Here is an 18,252-nt window from a genome sequence, read left to right as displayed (position 1 = left end):
TGGCCATTAAACCTACTTCATCTTCAATAATTTGGTAGTTATTCAGCAAAATTGTAACTGATGTAAAGCTATTTATAATCTTCAGTATTGCTGTACGTACATTTGTTGATTTTTGTTTCAGAAATATTAATGTTTTTAATTAGGGGGTGCTGTCCCAGGTCCCATTGAGTATACTAAAAAATATACAGTGTATAGCAATAAACTATATTCCTGAATCCTGAAAATTTTTGAATTTTTGAAACACATCTGGCCTTCTGTGTTTTAGATATGGTATTGTGAGCCTATAATACTTTATTATAATAATAAAAAGGAAAGGTAAAGCCCAGAAACTGTACATATTTCTTCAATGTGTTCTGATAACAACAGAGCCTAGTTAATCACTTTCCCCAGTCCAGATATCACATTTTTATTAATGTAGCCTAAGAATAATCACTTTACTTGTTTTGGTTCTTGTACCATATTTACTGGATTATTCTGAGCTTATTGTCTATTAAATACTGAAAGCTCCTTTATAAGAACTATTGTTGCTAAGCCATGTTCCCAAGAGTAATGTAGAAGATAAATGTGTACTCACTAAAGGGTTGTTATAACAAGCTCTCTGGTGTGTTTAAAATATTATTCAATATACTAAAATATTATATTCATACAAGTTTTCAATAACACGGTTACTGAATTGTTACTACCTTAATATAGTGCATTATGCATAATGCACTATCCAAGTAAATGTATGTGATCACAAATCCTGAATCTGGTACTTAGAGTTGTGACCATGGGAAAGTCATTTAACCACTCTGAGCTTATTTTCTTCATTTAAAAAAAATTGGCTTTATAATAATAAGTATAACACAGAATTGTTCTATATTCTTGGCCCACAGTAAATTCATAAAAATGGTAGGCATTGCTATTATTCTAAATAACAATAATGGTTCCCAAACTTAGTTGCACATAAGAATTATACAGAAAGATTTTTCAAAAAAGATTTTGGTTTATTTATTTTTAGAGAGGAGAAGGGAGGGAAGAAGAGAGGAAGAGAAACATCACTGTGTGGTTGCCTCTTGTGTGCCCCCTATTGGGGACCTGGCCCGTGACCCAGGCATATGTCCTGACTGGGAATTGAATGGGCAACTCTTTGGTTCATAGGCTGGTGCTCAATCCACTTAGCCAAACCATCCAGGGATGTAAGGGGAGCTTTTAAAATCCCTGATACCCAAGTTGTATCCCATTTCGACTATATCAGAATAGATGGATGTGGGAGCCAGGTGACTTCAAATGCAGCAAATATTGGGAGTTCCTGACCTAGAGTAAAAAAATCTTTATAGTCATCCTGGCTGGTGTGGCTCAGTGGATTGGGCACCAACCTGCAAACCAAAGGCTCTCTTGTTCTATTCCCAGTCAAGACACATGCCTGGTGTGAGCCAGGTCCCTGGTGGGAGGCTCACGAAAGGCAACCACACATTGATATTTCTCTCCTCTTTCTTCCTCCCTCCCCTTCTGTCTAAAAATAAATAAATAAAATCTTTTAAAATTTTTTTATTTAATTATTGTTCAAGTACAGTTTTCAAATACTCCTATCCCATCCCACCCCCCGTGCTCCCCCCTCCCTCCCACTTTGAACCTTCTCAGTTGTTGTCCATGTATACTTTATATTTTGTTCCTGTAAATCCCTCCCCTATTTCCCCGGAAATTCCCTCCCCTCTCCGCTCTAGTCACTGTCCCCCTGTTCTCTATTTCCCTGTGTTTGGTTATATTTTGCTTGCTTGTTTGTTTTGTTGTTTAGCTTCCTGTTAAAGGTGAGATCATATGGTATTTGTCCTTCAACACCTGGCTTATTTCACTCAGCATAATGCTTTCCAGTTCCATCCATGACGTTGCAAAAGGTAGGAGCTCCTTCTTTCTTTCTGCAGCATAAAATTCCATTGTGTATATATGTACCATAGTTTTTTGATCCATTCAAAAAACTGACAGGCACCTAGGTTGCTTCCAACTCTTGGCTATTGTAAATTGTGCTATGAACATTGGGGTGCATATGTTCTTTGGGATAGGTGTTTTAGAGTTTTTAGGATACAATCCTAGCAGTGGAATTGCTGGGTCAAAAGGCAGGTCCAATTTTAGTTTTCTGAGAAAATTCCATACTGTTTTCCATAATGGTTGTACCAGTCTGCAATCCCACCAACAGTGGACCAGAGTCCCCTTTTCCCCACACCCTCTCCAACATTCGTTGTTTATTGCTTTGTTTATGATAGCCATTCTCACCGGTGTAAAGTGGTATCTCATTGTGGTTTTAATTTGCATCTCTCTGATAGCAAGCGATATTGAGCATCTCTTCATGTGTCTCTGGATCCTCTGTATGTCCTCCTTGGAGAAGTGTCTGTTCAAGTCCTTTCCCCATTTTTTAATTGGGTTAGTTGTCTTCTTAGAGTGAAGTCCTGTGAGTTCTTTGTATATTTCGGAGATTAAGCCTTTGTCTGAGGTATCATTGGCAAATACGTATTCCCATACAGTTGGTTGTCTTTTTATTTTCATGCTGTTTTCTTTAGCCACGCAGAAACTTTTTATTTGGATGAGATCCCATTTGTTTATTCTTTCCTTTATATTCCTTGCCCTAGGGGAAATATCAGTAAAAATGTTGCTGTGTGAAATATCTGGTATTTTCCTGCCAATGTTCTCCTCTAGGACTTTAATGGTGTCAAGGCTTATACTTAAGTCTTTTATCCACCTTGAATTTATTTTGGTGTATGGTGTAAGTTGGTGCTCGAGTTTCATCTTTTTGCACGTAGCTGTCCAGTTCTCCCAACACCATTTGTTGAAGAGGCTATCTTTACCCCAATTAAGTAAAATCTTAAAAAAAAATCTTTGTAGTTGCCACCAGAAGATGAGTTTATTCTTGCCCTATTAATTACTTAGCATCTGAGGTTACTAGGTTCTCAATTTTTTTTAAATCTCAGCCCAGCAAGATATTTGTTTGTTTGTTGTGTAATTACCTACATGTTTTTGGAAATCCAGTTGGTCAAAGGAACCTGACTCCTGTAAAAAGTATGAGTCCAATCTTCCAACAAGATGGAGGCATAGGTGGAAACACTGTGCCTTCTCCCACAACCAAGTTTGAATACAACAAAGGTTTGGAGAAACAAAGACACAACCAAAGTACAGAAAATTGAATTATACGGAAGTCCGACTACATCTAACCGTTCAACAGGGACGGTAAGAGGGGCGGAGCCAGCAGCGAGCAGGGTCCGGCAGGACAGGTCCCCGGACCCAGGCGCGCAGGCAGCCCAGAACCATTTGGGGTGCGGGGCAGACTGACCGGGTCACACATTCGCGCACAGTGAGACAGACCACGCAGGCCCCAGGGGGCAAGGGCTGACGGTGGTGGCACACTCACGTGCAGTGGGACAAAATGCGTGGGCCCGGTGAGGGCAGCAAATGCGGCACCGGTGAGGGCCGCGGCGGCAGGTGGCAGGTGGAAGACTGGACGCCATAGTCCCTCTTTGACCCCGCCCCCACATGCAGCGTCACAACCCAGCAACTGAGTTGCCCTGCTCTAGTGAACACTTTAGGGCTCTGATCCTGCTACGGAACAGGCACAAACAGCCTAAAAGATGGTGCAAGAAGAACTCAAAGTCCCAGAGCCAATAATTCTAAGCAACTGAGAAATTGCCAGACTCTCAGAAGCACAATTCAAGACACTATCAGGATGCTCACAGAACTAGTAGATTATAGTCATAAATTAGAGGAACATAGTCACAAATTAGAGGAACATATGAAGGCTAAACTAATTGAAATGAAGGGAGATGCACAGGAAACCAATAGTGATGGGAAGGAAACTGGGACTCAAATCAATGGAATGGACCAGAAGGAAGAACAAAACATCCCACCAGAAAGGAATGAAGAAATGAGAATTCAAAAAAATGAGGAGAGGCTTAGGAACCTCCAGGACATCTTTAAATGTTCCAACATCCGGATTATGGGGGTACCAGAAGGGGGAAAGAAACAGCCACCAGTGGAAAACTTATTTGAACAAATAATAAAGGAGAACTTCCCCAGTCTGGCAAAGGAAATAGACTTCCAGGAAATCCAGGAAGCTCAGAGAATGCCAAAGAAGTTGGACCCAAGAAGGAACACACCAAGGCACATCATCATTACATTAGCCATGATGAAAATGAAGGAGAGAATCCTAGAAGCAGCAAGAGATAAGGGGACAGTCACCTACAAAGGAGTTCCCATCAGACTGTCAGTGGATTTCTCAAAAGAGACCTTACAGGCAAGAAGGGGCTGGAAAGAAGTATTCCAAGTATGAAATCCAAAGACCTACAGCCAAGATTGCTTTATCCAGCAAAACTTTCATTTAGAATGGAAGGACAGATAAAGTGCTTCTCAGATAAGGTCAAGTTCAAGGAGTTCATCATCACCAAGCCCTTATTATATGAAATGCTAAAGGGACTTATATAAGAAAAAGAAGATGAAAAATATTAACGGTGAAAGGACAGCAAACACACAGTTATTAACCACCACACCTAAAACAAAAGCAAACCAAGAGGACAGCTAGATCAGGAGCAGAACCATAGAAATGAAGAACACATGGAGGGTTAGCAACAGGGGGGTGGGAGGGGGAGAAGGGGGAAGAAGGCACAGAAAATAGCATATATAGTAGGTAGAAAATAGATGGGGGGAGGGCGAGAATAGTGGGGGAAATATAGAATCTAAAGAACTTGAGACACGTGGTTATAAACTAAGGGGGGGAGAATGGTGGGGGAGGGAGTGTGCGGGTGGAGGGGAATGAAGGGGGGGAATAGAACAACTGTAATGGTATAATCAATAAAATATATTTAAAAAGTATGAGTCCATTTCCCTTATAAAGCAGAACTCATATTAAGTTTCTTTGCATATCTTGTAATTTCGGGTTGGAAACTAGATATATAAAACAATGATTATAAGAACTCTGGCTAATTATTTCTTCCCTCCTTTGGGGAATTTGCATTTATTGTCATCTTATTCTTTGTTTAGTAATTTGAATGGACTATTTAAATGAAGTCTAATTCCCCAAGAATGAGAAGCCTTTAATGTTGTTTCTCAGAAGGTATAGCACTTTGAATGCACATATTCACCCTTCTTTTACCTATGATGACCATACAATATATAACAGAGAATTATTCCTAATATGCCACAGTTTGTTCACCAATTGGATGTCATCTGTGTTATTTCCAGTTGAGGCTACTATGAATAAAGGTGAAATAAACATTTGTGTACAGGTTTTAGTGTAAACAGAAGTCTTCATTTCTCTGATACAAATTCCCAAGACTACAGTAGGTGGGTTGTATTTTAGTTACATGTATGTATTTTTCTTCTTTTCCACAGTGGCCATGCCTGTCTACATTTCCATCAGTGATGGATCCAGTGTCTCTCTATTCTTGCCATCATTTGGTGTTGTAATCATGTTTTATTTTAGCTATCCTTTATAAGTGTTTAGTGATCTTGTTGTAATTTTAATTTTCCATTTGTTTATTGGTAATGATGCTGAACATCTTTTCATGTGTTTGTTTGCTGTGTATATAAAACCACTTCAGTGAAATATCTTTGCTCATTTTTTATTGTTGTTCAAATATAGTTGTCCCCATTGTCCCTTGACCACTCTATCATACCCCAGCCATCCCCACCTCCGACCCTCAATCTTTCCTTGCTTTGGCTCTGTCCGTGTGTCCTTTATGCATGTTCTGACAACCCTTTCTTCTTTTCCCCTCATTATCATTTCCCACCTTTCATCTATTTACTGTCAGTTTGTTCTTAATGTCAATGTTTCTGGTTATATTTTGCTTGCTTCTTTGTTTTGTTGATTAGGTTTCACTTATAGATGACATCATGTGGTACTCTCTTTCACTCCCTTGCTTATTTCACTTAGCATAATTGAGTTGTTTATGTCTTTACTGTTGACTTTGAGTCTTTAAAAATATATTTTAGATGTTACATGATTTGCTAATATACACTTCAAGTTTATAACTTGTATTTTCATCCTTTTAGCAAGGTCTTTATGAATATTCTTTTTTATGGACTGTGTTTTTGGTGACATATCTAAAATTCTTTACCCATCCCTAGATTATTGATTTTCTACTATTTTTTCATTTTTTTGGTGGTTTTATACTTCAAATTTAGGTTGTAATCCATTTTGAATTAATTTTTATATAAGGTATGAGGTCTAGGTTTATTTAATTGTTTAGCTTACCTATCTCCAATTACTCTAACACGATTTGTTGAAAAGATTAACTTGCTTCCACTTAAGTGAATTTATACTTTTATCAAGAGTGAATAAGACATATTTGTTTAAATCTATTTCTGGGTCTATTGGGTTCTATTGATTGTTGTCCGTTTCTCTCTTTCTATACCAGAAAGTCTTCATTGCTGAAGCTACATTATGTCTTGAGATCAGTAGACTTACTCTGTCCACTTCGTTGTTTTGCAAAATTTGTTTTAGCTATTCTAGTTATTTTGAATTTTAATATAAAGATTATAATTATTTTGTCTGTATCTACAAAAGTTCTTATAGGATTTTGATTTTAAAAATGAATCAAAACTGTTTATCAGTTTGAGGAGAATTGACATGTTTACTATGTTAAGTATTCCAAGTCATGAGCATAATTTGTGTCTCCATTTATTTAGGTCTTCTTTTATTACTTTCATCAGTGTTGTGTAGTTTTCAGCATACAAGCCATGTACATATTTTGTTAAATTAACATCTAAGTATTTGTCGTTTTTAGAAGAGTTATAAATGATTTTGTAATTTTAACTTTGGTGTCCATACATTTGTTCGTGTATAGAAAAAAAGTTGGGTCCCTAGATGGTGGCGGAGTCAGAGGACCTTTCTCACACTTTTTTCCCAGAATCAAAGTGGAAGTAAAACTAAAGATGTGAACAGCCACCCAAAATAAACTGCTGATGACTATCTGAAAAAAGTGACTTTTAATCAGGAACAGAAAGAAACCAACTTGAGACTGGTAGAAAGGGTGAGGACATAAAAGAGGATAGCCCCATTCCCACAAGCAGCAGTCTGTTGGAACTTTCCTGGCAGAGGAGAATAGCCTGGACCCCAGAAAGGTCTCCCAATCCCAGAGCACCAGTGCTGGGATAAGCTGCCCATGTAGCATCCGGTGGCGAAAGGCAGTGTGGTTTCTGTCTGCTGGAGAGAGACAGAGCCCACTGCAGACAAAGACACCTTTTTTACAAAGGGGTTAAAGAACAGGTTTTGTGTTCACAGTCACTCACCTGGAGCTTGGGCAAAGGAAGGGCAGTGAGGATCAGGATTGCATGAAGAGTCTGGAAAGGGAGGCCATAGGGAGAGATGTCAAGGAGTGGCTTCAAGTGTTTCTGTGCTGGGTTATGCCTCAATATCACAGTAGCCATCTCTCTTGATAAGAACAAACCCCTCCCAGATGAAAAGCAATTACACCACCCTGTGGAGTACCACTCACCCCACTCTCTGGAACCCTGCTCAATCTACCTTGCATATTTTTTTATTTCTTTTCTCCCATCTGGCACTTAACCCCTGCTGAGGAGACAACAAAATACATGGACTCATGGGGTGTCAGAGGTTGGCTTTAGGGTGCAGTCATTCCATACACTGTCCTGAGAACCATACTGACACTTCTCCCTCATGGGAGAACCACAGAAACGCCCTCCTAGTTTCTGACAGACCCCAAATTTGGGGCTCTCAAGACCCCACCCACTTGTCTGATAGGCGCTCTACCCGGACAAGTTCAGCTTTGCAGTGCAGCTTGGCCCATTCTGGGTGCAGCCAATTCCAGAAAAAAACAATCAGAAACTGTGGATTGCTTGTAGCTTCAAACAGGCTGCTGAGGGCTAGAAGTGGACAGCACCTGACATTGGCTTACACTAGCCTCAGACAACATCAGAGCCATATCCAGAGGGAGTACCCAGCAGGCAAGAACTAATGAGACAATTCAACTTTGTTATTTTTTATTATTTTTGTTATATATTCTTATTCATAGCTTTTTATTTTTCTTTTCTTCTATTTTTATTGCTCTATTTTTTCTTTCATATCTCTCATTTTATTCTTACCCTTTATTTGTCTTTTTTTTTCTTTATTTATTTTTGTTATTCTTTTTCTTTGTCCCTTTTCCCATTTTCTTCTTTTTATTCATTACTCAAATTAGATCTCTTCCTTTACTATGCTCATAATAATCACTTTGCTTTCATTTTGTCTTCTTTTTCTTTTTCTATTTCTCTACCATTCTATTTCACTTTCCACTTTTATTATTCTTTGCTATTTTGTCATTGATTTTTCCCATAGGTTTGCTTGTTTAGGTCCTAGTCATTGTGTTGTTTTGTGTTGTTCTGTCAGCGTCTGTACAACAGTGTACAAGATGTACTGGGGATTGAGCCTCTCAGTCAGCCAGCTGGTGGGGAGATCCCACCAGCAAATAGGCCAAAAATACAAGAAAGCCCACATAGCAACACGAAGGACCTTCCTAGTGCATACAGGTGAGGGGATCAAGGAGATTACACAACTGGGTCCCACAAGACTCTTACCACAGAAAGCCACTCTACAAAGATGGAATCAAAACAGATGCATATAACACTTAGAAATAAACAAAAAGGACTTCTAAAATGGGGGGACAATAAAAACCTCAAAATGAAAGAAAAGGAGGAAGGAATCCCCAGGAAAAAAAAAGCTAAATGAAATTGAGGCAAGCAAATTATCAGATACAGAGTTCAAAGTAAGGGTTATAAGAATGTTCAAGGAACTTAGTGGGAACTACATGAGCATGAAAAAAGACACAGGAACTGTGAATAAGAATCAGTTGCAAATGAAGAAGGCAGTATCCGGAACAGAGAATACACTAAAAGGAATTAAACCAGCTAGATGAAGCACAGGATTGTAACAGTGATTTGAAAGACAAGGTGGAAAAAAAAACACCCAGTCAGAGCAACAAAAAGAAAAGAAAGACTTAAAAAAGAATGAAGATAGTCTAAAGGAGCTATGGTACAACATGAAATACAACAATATTTACATAATAGGAAAATCAGAAGGAGAAAAAGAGTTAACAAGGAACAGAAAACCTGTTTGAAGAAATAATGACAGAAAAGTTCCCTAGCCTGGTAAAGGAAAAGGTCACATATCACAATGAACCCAAAAGACCAACACCGGGACCCATCACAATTAAAATGGCAAATTTTAAAAACAAAGAGAGAATCTTAAAGGCAGCAAGAAAGAAACAGTTAGCTATCTACAAGAGTGTTCTGAAGAAGCTGTCCACTTTTTTCTTAACAAAAACACTAGGCCAGCAGGGATTGGCATGAAAAAGTCCCAGTGATGAACAGCAAGGACTTATAACCAATACTACTTTATTCAGCAAGGCTTTCATTTAAAATGGAAGGTTAAATGAAGAGCTTCCCAGACCAAAAAAAAAAAAAAAAAGTTAAAGGAATACATTTCCACAAAACCAGCATTAAAATAGATGCTAAATGGACTGCTGGAAGAAGATATATATAGAGAGAGAGGAACACAGGTATAAAGGAAAAATGGCAATTAATAAGTACCTTCAATAACCTTAAATGTAAATGAATTAAATACACCAAACAAAAGACATATGGTAGTGTAGTGAATAGGAATATATGACCCATATTATACTGTATAATACATGCTGTCTGTCTGTGAAATACATGTATATTATATTACAATATATACATGACCTGTATATACTGGCTACAGGAGACTGACCTCAGAACAAAAGATTTACACAGACTTAAATTGAAGAGATGGAAAACTTTTCCATGCAAACGACATGAAAAAAAGCTGAGGAAACAATACTTATCTGAAAAAAAGTCTCTTCAAAACAAATGTCATAACAATGCCCTGAATGATGTGGCTCAGTGAGTTGGACATCGTCCTGCAAATTGAAGGGTGGTGAGTTCAATCCCCAGTCAAGGCACATGCCTAGGTTGTGGGCCAGGTCCCTGGTTGGGGAATATGAGCGGCAACCACTAATGTTTCTCTCACACATTCATGTTTCACTCCCTCTCTCTCTCCCTCCTAGCCCCTACCTCAAAATAAAATCTAAAAAAAAACAAAAAACAAAAAAGAAACCAAAGGCAATAACGAGAGACAAAGAAGGTCACTACATAATACTAAATGGATTGATCCGAAAAGAAGATATAACCCTGGTAAACATATGTACCCAATATAGGAGCACATAAATATATTTTAAAAGTCTTGGAAGAGAATGACAGCAATACAGTCATCATAAGGGATTTTAATTTACCATTGTCACCAATGGATAGATCTTCCAGAGAAAAAAATTAACTAGGAAACAGCTACCCTAAATGACACACTATCAAATTGATTTAATTGATATTTACAGAATGTTTTGTCCCAAAAGAACAGAATCTGCATTCTTCTCAAGTGTATATGAATCATTTTCAAAGACAGACAACAGGGTAGGACACAAAATAAGTCATAACAAATTCAAAATATTTGAAATCATACCAAACATTTTCTCTGATCACAATGGCTGGAAACTAGAAATCAACCTCAATAAAACATTGAAATGCATGGAGGCTAAATAACATTATTATTAAATAATGAATGGGTCAATAATGAGATCACAGAAGAAATCAAAATGTGTTTAGAAACAAATGAAAATAAACACACAACAAACCAAAGCCTATGGAACACAATGAAAGCTGTCCTGTGAGGGAAGTTCATAGTAGTACAGCCATACCTAAAGAAGACAAAAAAATCTCAAATGAGCAACCTAAGCTCACACTTAAAAGAACTATATACTGAACAACAAACAAAGCTCAAAGTGAGTAGAAGGAAGGAAATAATCAAGATCAGAGCAGAAATTAATTGCATAGAAACTAAATAAACAATTCAAAAAATCAATGAATCCAGAAGCTGGTTCATTGAAAAGATAAACAAAATTGATTAAATTTTAACCAGACTCATAAAAAGATAAGATTCAAATAAATAATATCAGAAATGAAAGAGAAGTAACAACTAATAGCAACTCACTCTTATTCAACATAGTACTACAAGTCCTAGCCGCAGTAATCAGAAAAAAAGAAGAAATAAAAAGCATCCAAATTGGAAAGCAGGATGTGAAACTGTCATTATTCCCAGATGACATGATATTGTACATAGAAAACCCTACCAAAAAACTACTTTACCTAATAAAAGAATTCAGAAAAATATCTGGATACAAAGTTAATATTCAGAAATTGATGGCATTTTATACAATAATGTACTATCAGAATGAGAAAGTAAGAAATGACTCCACTTACCATTGCAATAAAAAAATACCTAAGGGCCCTGGCTGGTGTAGCTCAGTGGATTAAGTGCGGGCCTGTGAAGCAAAGGATCGTGGTTCAATTACAAGTCAGGGCACAGGCCTGGGTTGCAGGCCAGGTCCTCAGTAGGGGACACATGAGAGACAACCACATATTGATGTTTCTCTCCCACTCTTTCTCCTTCCTGCCCCCTCTCTCTAAAAATAAATAAATAAAATAAAATACCTAAGGAAGAAATTTCACCAAGGAAGTAAAAGCCCTGGGATCAGAAAGCCATAGGACACTGAAGAAAGACATTAAGGAACATACAAATAAATGGAAGCATATACTGTGTTCATGGAATGGATGAATTAACATCATTAAAGTGTTTATATTACCCAAAACAATCTATAGATTCAATTTAATTTCTGTCAAAATACTAATAGCATATTTCACAGATCTAGAACAAATATTCCAAAATTTTATATGGAACCAAGAAAGACCCTTAATATACTCTGCAGTCTTGAGAAAGAATAACAAAATTGGTGGGATCATAATACCTGATATCAAACTATACTACAAGGGCACTGTAATAAAAAAAGTCTGGTACTGGCATAAGAACAGACACGTAGATCAATGGAACACAATAGAGCCCACAAATAAACCCCATCCTTATGGTCAGTTAATAAAAGATAAAGGAAACAATAGTATACAATGGAGCAAAGACAGCCTCTTCATTAAATGGTGCTGGGAGAACTGGACTGGTACATGCAAAAAAAAAAAAAGAAAAGAAACTAGAACAACATCTTACACCATGCACCAGAATAAATTCAAAAAGGATTAAAGATTAAATATAAGTCACAATATCATAAAAATCCTAGAGGGAAACATAGGCAGTGAAATTTCAGATATCTTGCTTAGCAAACTTTTTGTTGGTATATCTCCTAGGGCAAAGGAAACAAAAAAAAGAGTAAACAAATGGCACTACATCATATCAAAAAGTTTCTGAACAGCTAAAGAATCCATCATCAAAATTAAAAGGGAACCTACTGTATGTTAGTACATATTTGCCAACAATATGTTGGACAAGGGTTTAATCTCCAATATATATAAAGAACTTACACGGCTCAACACTAGGAAAACAATCCAATTACAAAATGGGAAAAAGACTGAACAAACATTTCTCTAAGGAGGACATAGAGATGGTCCAGAAACATATGAAAAATATCTCAACATCACTAGCCATCAGAAAAGTTACAAGTTAAAACCACGATAGGATGTCACCCCACACCAGCCAAAATGGCTATCATTAATAAATCAACAAGCAAGAAGTGCTGGGGAGAATGTGGAGAAAAGGGAACCCTAGTGCACGGCAAGTGTAAATGCAGAATTGTGCAGCTGATGTGGAAAAAATTATGGAATTTCCGCCAAAAATTAAAAATGGAAGTACTTTTTGACACAATAATTCCACTGATGGGAATACACCCAAAAATACCCAAAACACCAATTCAAAATAAGTTATGCATCTCTATGTTCATAGCAGTGCTATGTGCAATAGCTAAGACTTGGAAACAGACTAAGTGTCCATCAGTAGACGAATGAATAAAAAAACTGTAGTACATTTACACAATGGAATACTACACGGGAAGTAAAATAGAAGGCATTTTTACCTTTTGCGACTTCATGGATGGAACTTTGAGACTATTATGCTAAGTGAAATAAGCCAGTCAGGGAAACACAAATACCATATGATCTCACTTAAAAGTGGAATCTAACAAAAAAAAAAAAAAACTAACAAGTCAAGAAGAACCAGAGGCATAGAGACATGGAATAGGTATTTCGGGATTCCTAAGGTATAATACCAGCAGTGGAATTGCTGGGTCAAAAGGCAGTTTCATTTTTAGTTTTCTGAGGAAATTCCATACTGTTTTCCAGTGTCTGCACCAGTCTGCACTCCCACCAACAATGTAATTCAACAGAATAGAGCTGGCTGGTGTGTATCAGTGGATTGAGTGCCAGCCTGAGAACTAAATGGTCACTGGTTCAATTCCTAATCAGGGAACATGCCTGGGTTGCTGGCCAAATCCCCAGTAGGGGATGTATGAGAGGCAGCGACACATTAATGTTTCCCTCCCTCTCATGTTCCCTGCTTTTCTCAGTCTAAAAATAAATAAGCAAAATCTTTTTTTAAAAAGAGAACATAGGCACCTCGATGTTCACAGCAGCACAATTTACAATAGCCAAGTTTTGGGAGCAACCTAAGGGCTCATCAGTGAATGAGTGGATCAAGAATCTATGGTGCACTTACACAATGGAATACTCTGCAGCAGAAAGAAAGAAGGGACTCCTACCTTTCCTGAGAGCATGGGTGGAACTGAAGAGCATTATACTAAGTGAATTAAGCCAGGTGGTGAAAGACAAATACCATATGATTTCACCTATAAGTGGAACCTAATCAACAAAACAAACAGACAAGCAAAATATAACAAGAGACATTGAAAATTAAGAACAACTGACAGTATCCAGAGGGAAGGTGGGGGAGATAATGGGGGAGAAAAGGGAAAAGGGTTTTCAATAACATATATAAAGGACTCATGGACAGAATCAAGGGGGGATGGGATCAAGGGAGGGAGGTGGGGATGTTTGGAGTGAGGGGAATAGTGGGGGAAAATGGAGACAACTCTACTTGAACAACAACAAAAAAAAAAACATGGAAAAGACTCACAGGTGTAAGAGGGGAGAAGGGGAATGGGAACTGGTTGAAACAAGGTGAAGGGGTTATTCAAAGAACATATATGAGTGACCCATGGACTTGGACAGTGTCATGGAGATTGGCTATGGAAGTGGGGGCCAGGCTGGTTGGAGGGAGCAAAGGTGGAAAATTGGGACAACTGTAATAGCATAAACAATAAAATATTTAAGTTTAAGAAAGAAATAAAAGTTCTTTTTTTGTTTTGATCTTGAATCTTCAGCCTTTCTGAACTCACTAGAATTATTTTTTAAATAGATTCATTCGGGTTTTCTACCTAGACAATCATGTAATCAACAAATAAGGATGATTGTATTTTTTCTTTTGTGAATTTTATACCTTTTATTTCCTTCTCTTACCTTGTTGCATGTCTAGACGTCCCAGCACTGTGTTAAATAAGAGTGATTAGAGTTGATATGTTTACTTTCTTTCCAGGGTTAGGAGCAAAGTATTCAGTCATTTACAACTAAGTATAATATTACCTCTAGGCTTTTGTTATTTATCAAGTTGAGAAAATTCTCCCTTTATTTCTATTTTGCTGAAAGATTTTAAAATCATAAATGAACATTGAATTTTGTCAAATACTTTTTTCCACAGTTCTTCTTGGGCTGTTAATATGGCCAATTAAAAATTGGCTGTTTTTGAACATTGAACCAGCCTTGCGCCACTGGTTACATCCATGGTTTCTCATGAGAAATATCCAGTCATTTGAATTGTTTATTCCTTACAGGTAAAGCATCTTTACCCTTTTCTATTGTCCAGATGTTTTCATAGGTTTTATTAATATTTACTTATTGATTTTAGATAAAGAAATAGTTATGCATTCATTGTTTGATTCTTTTGTGTGCCCTGCCTGGGTGAATTGGAAGGATGATCTAATGACATGAGCTACATGACCAGGACAAGGCTTTCTTAGTTAGTTAGTTAGTTTGTTTTTTTTTTGAGCAGTTTAATCTGTGGGATTATGTCTTTTGGTAAATTTGAAAAGTTTTCAGCCATTATTTCTTTGAATACTTTTTTGGTCTCACTCTCTTTCTCTTCTCCTTTTGAGACTCTGATGACTAGAATTTTAGCTCTTTTTAAAAATAATTAAAAAAATTCCCATGTCTCTGTTGCTCTGCTCATTTTTTTAGTCTACTTTGTTGTTCATATTGGGTGTTTTCTTTATTGAGCTTTTTCTTTCAGTTTTTGTATTGTTCGGCGATAGAGTATCCATCGGGTTCTTCCTTATCTTTTGTAGTTTTTACTGGTACTTTCTATTATATTTACTGAGATTTGTTTTTTCATTTGGTTCAAACATATTCATAATTGTTCAGTAAATTATTTTTATAAGGGCTGCTTCAAAATTTTTGTCAGATAATTCTGACAGTTCTGTCATCTTAATATTGATTTATTTTAATTATCTTTTTAAATCTATTTCAATATTCCAGGTTATTGGTATGGGTGATTTTCAATTCAAATCGGTATACTTTGGGTATTATGTTTTGACACTCCAAGATTATTTAAATTTTCTTTAGTTGCTCTAGTTGGTCACTGCTCTATAATGGGACAGACGATTGAGTTCCACATTATTACTGTCAGATTAAGGTGGAAGTCTAGATTTCCCACTTGGTTTTTGACACTCAATGAGGGTGTCTTCCTTGGTTTTCAATGACACCATGGAGTGGGTTTATTACCAGTACTGGGGATAAAAGTTTAGGCTCTCTACTTGACCTTCTCTTGTACCACCCCAGGAGGAGTATTGGAGCACCTTGTTACATATTAGAAACAGTGGGAAATTTAGGCTTACCACTAAAATTTTAATGTCAGGAGAGGTGGAGAGAGTTTTCTCTGCAACATTTCCCTGGAGTAGAGTGATTATTCCTTAATCGTTTCCCATCTAAGCTCATCCTTTGGCTAGAGAAAACAATCTTTTGGTAGGGAGAGTGGATACTTTTTTATATTTGTGCCTGCTGGTTTTAAAGTATTGCTGTTGTCTTCAGCTCCAATCAAGATACATGAAGCAAAAAGAATATCCAGGGATCTCACTACTATGCTATTCCTTGTATCCTGAGATAACTATCCAGTCTTTCTCTTCACTCCTCCTCTTATAGATTACTTATGTTCATTTTATTTATAATAATGCCTAAGGCTTTTAGCTGTATTTAGTGGGAAAAGTAGGGGAAAATGTAACTACTCCATATTTCTGGATATGGAATTGACCCAACAATTTTACTTTAGGCATTTGCTTAAGAAAAATGAAAAATCCACAAAAAAACTTATGCATGAATCTTCATAGCAGCTTTATTCATTAGAGGCAAAAACAAACAAGCAAACAAACAAACAAACATGGAACCTACCAAATACCCATGAATATATAAAATAAATGGTGATATATTTATAATATTGTATATTATTTAAAAATTAAAAGATTTGCCTGGAAATATCAAGTGTGAAAAAGACATAAGGAAAGTGGAACATTTAGACATACTGGTGGAAATACAAATTGTTATAATTGCTTGGGAAATAAATGGAATAATGTTAAATTTGAGTTAAAGTGAAACATGCATTCTCACTTCTAGATGCCCTAAAAGGCTCATGTAAATTTATATAAGGAGATGTGTACAAGGGTCCTTAACATGACTGTCATAGTCAGAAATTTGCTAAAATGTCCATCAATGCTGGATTACATAAATCATGTGATATTGGTGATTATATATAATTTTCTTATATTGAGGTAAAAACCTATCACTGAGTGAAGACAATTTGAAGCTATATATGCAAATTATACCAGTCATATAAATTGTAAATTACAGAAAACAATATATAACTATTTTTATGAACATAAAAGTACATAATACATGAAATAAAATACCGGAAGAAAAAAATACCTGAAATTTACATAAGTGACTGCCTCTACTTTAAAGGAACAGTATATAGGAACTTAAACCCCAAAGATTTCTTCACTATAAAAATATTTCATGTTTTACATTCATAGACATTTTCCATGTTACTCTCTGTAATCTGTTTTTACCTTTCATAATTAAAAAGGGAAGGAATTTGGACATTATAGCTAGACATGGCTTTCCAAAAAGAGGATAACACATGTGCAAAAATCATGAGGCAAACTTGGGAAATGAAGGGCAGATCATGAAGGGCCCATGCATTAGAAATATGGAGATTTTCCTTGAAAGCAATAAAGGCTTTGAAGAATGGGAGTTACATGAATATACACATACAATATGTGCATATTTAAGTACTGTAATATTAGGAGTGTGCATAATGGGAGGGAGTCAAGGAGAAGAGGCATTACAACAGATTTCACAAATGACAGCAAATGCTAAAATTAAATTCTTGCCAGTATGCAGGCTCTATGAGGGCAAGAAACCTGTCATTTTCTTAGTATGTGCCCCAGAACAGAGTAATGTGGAAGAATGGATACTTAGTAGTTATAGTGGCTGGCTGTGGTTGATGAGTTTAGATCCACGTGGTGCAAAGTATGTGACATGCTTGGATTTTTTATTTGGTGTGTGAGAGCCTTGGTGTCTACCTGCTTGACTGAATTTATTCTGATCAATTAAATTAAAAATCATTTCTCACATTATAACATTGGGCAGATCATTTGTTGGATTAAACATGTATGTTTTGACAGATATTTGTGTCAAATTGACAATCACAATAGTCTATCTTGTTTGCATGAACTGAAACAAAGGTGCAGAAGATGAGCACAGACAAAATTTTTATTTTTTATTTAATTTTTTTAATGGTGGACATGTGTCAATATAATCTATTTGTAAATATTTTTTATTTAATTATTGTTCAATTACAGTTTTCTGTCTTTTACTCCCATCCCAGCCCACCACCCCAGTGCTGCCCACATCCCTCCCATTTCCACCTCCTAGTTTTTGTCCATGTGTCCTTTATACTTGTCCCTGCGAATCCTTCTCCTTCCCCCCTGAAATTCCCTCCCCTCTCCCCTCTGGTCCCTGTCTGCCTGTTCTGTATTTCAGTGTCTTTGGTCATATTTTGCTTGCTTGTTTGTTTTGCTGTTTAGCTTCCTGCAGAAGCTCTTTATTTTGATGCTATCCCATTTGTTTATTCTTTCCTTTATATAACTTGCTCTAGAAAACATATCAGTAAAAATGTTGCTGCATGAAATATCTGGGATTTTCCTGCCAATGTTCTCCTCTAGGACTTTAATGGTGTCATGGCTTATATTTAAGTCTTTTACCCACCTTGAATTAACT

This window comes from Sturnira hondurensis, unplaced genomic scaffold, assembly GCF_014824575.4.
Source record: "Sturnira hondurensis isolate 20B ecotype Veracruz unplaced genomic scaffold, ASM1482457v3 Scaffold0019970, whole genome shotgun sequence".
NCBI classification, from domain to species: domain Eukaryota; kingdom Metazoa; phylum Chordata; class Mammalia; order Chiroptera; family Phyllostomidae; genus Sturnira; species Sturnira hondurensis.
Note: the sequence above shows the minus strand (reverse complement) of the source record.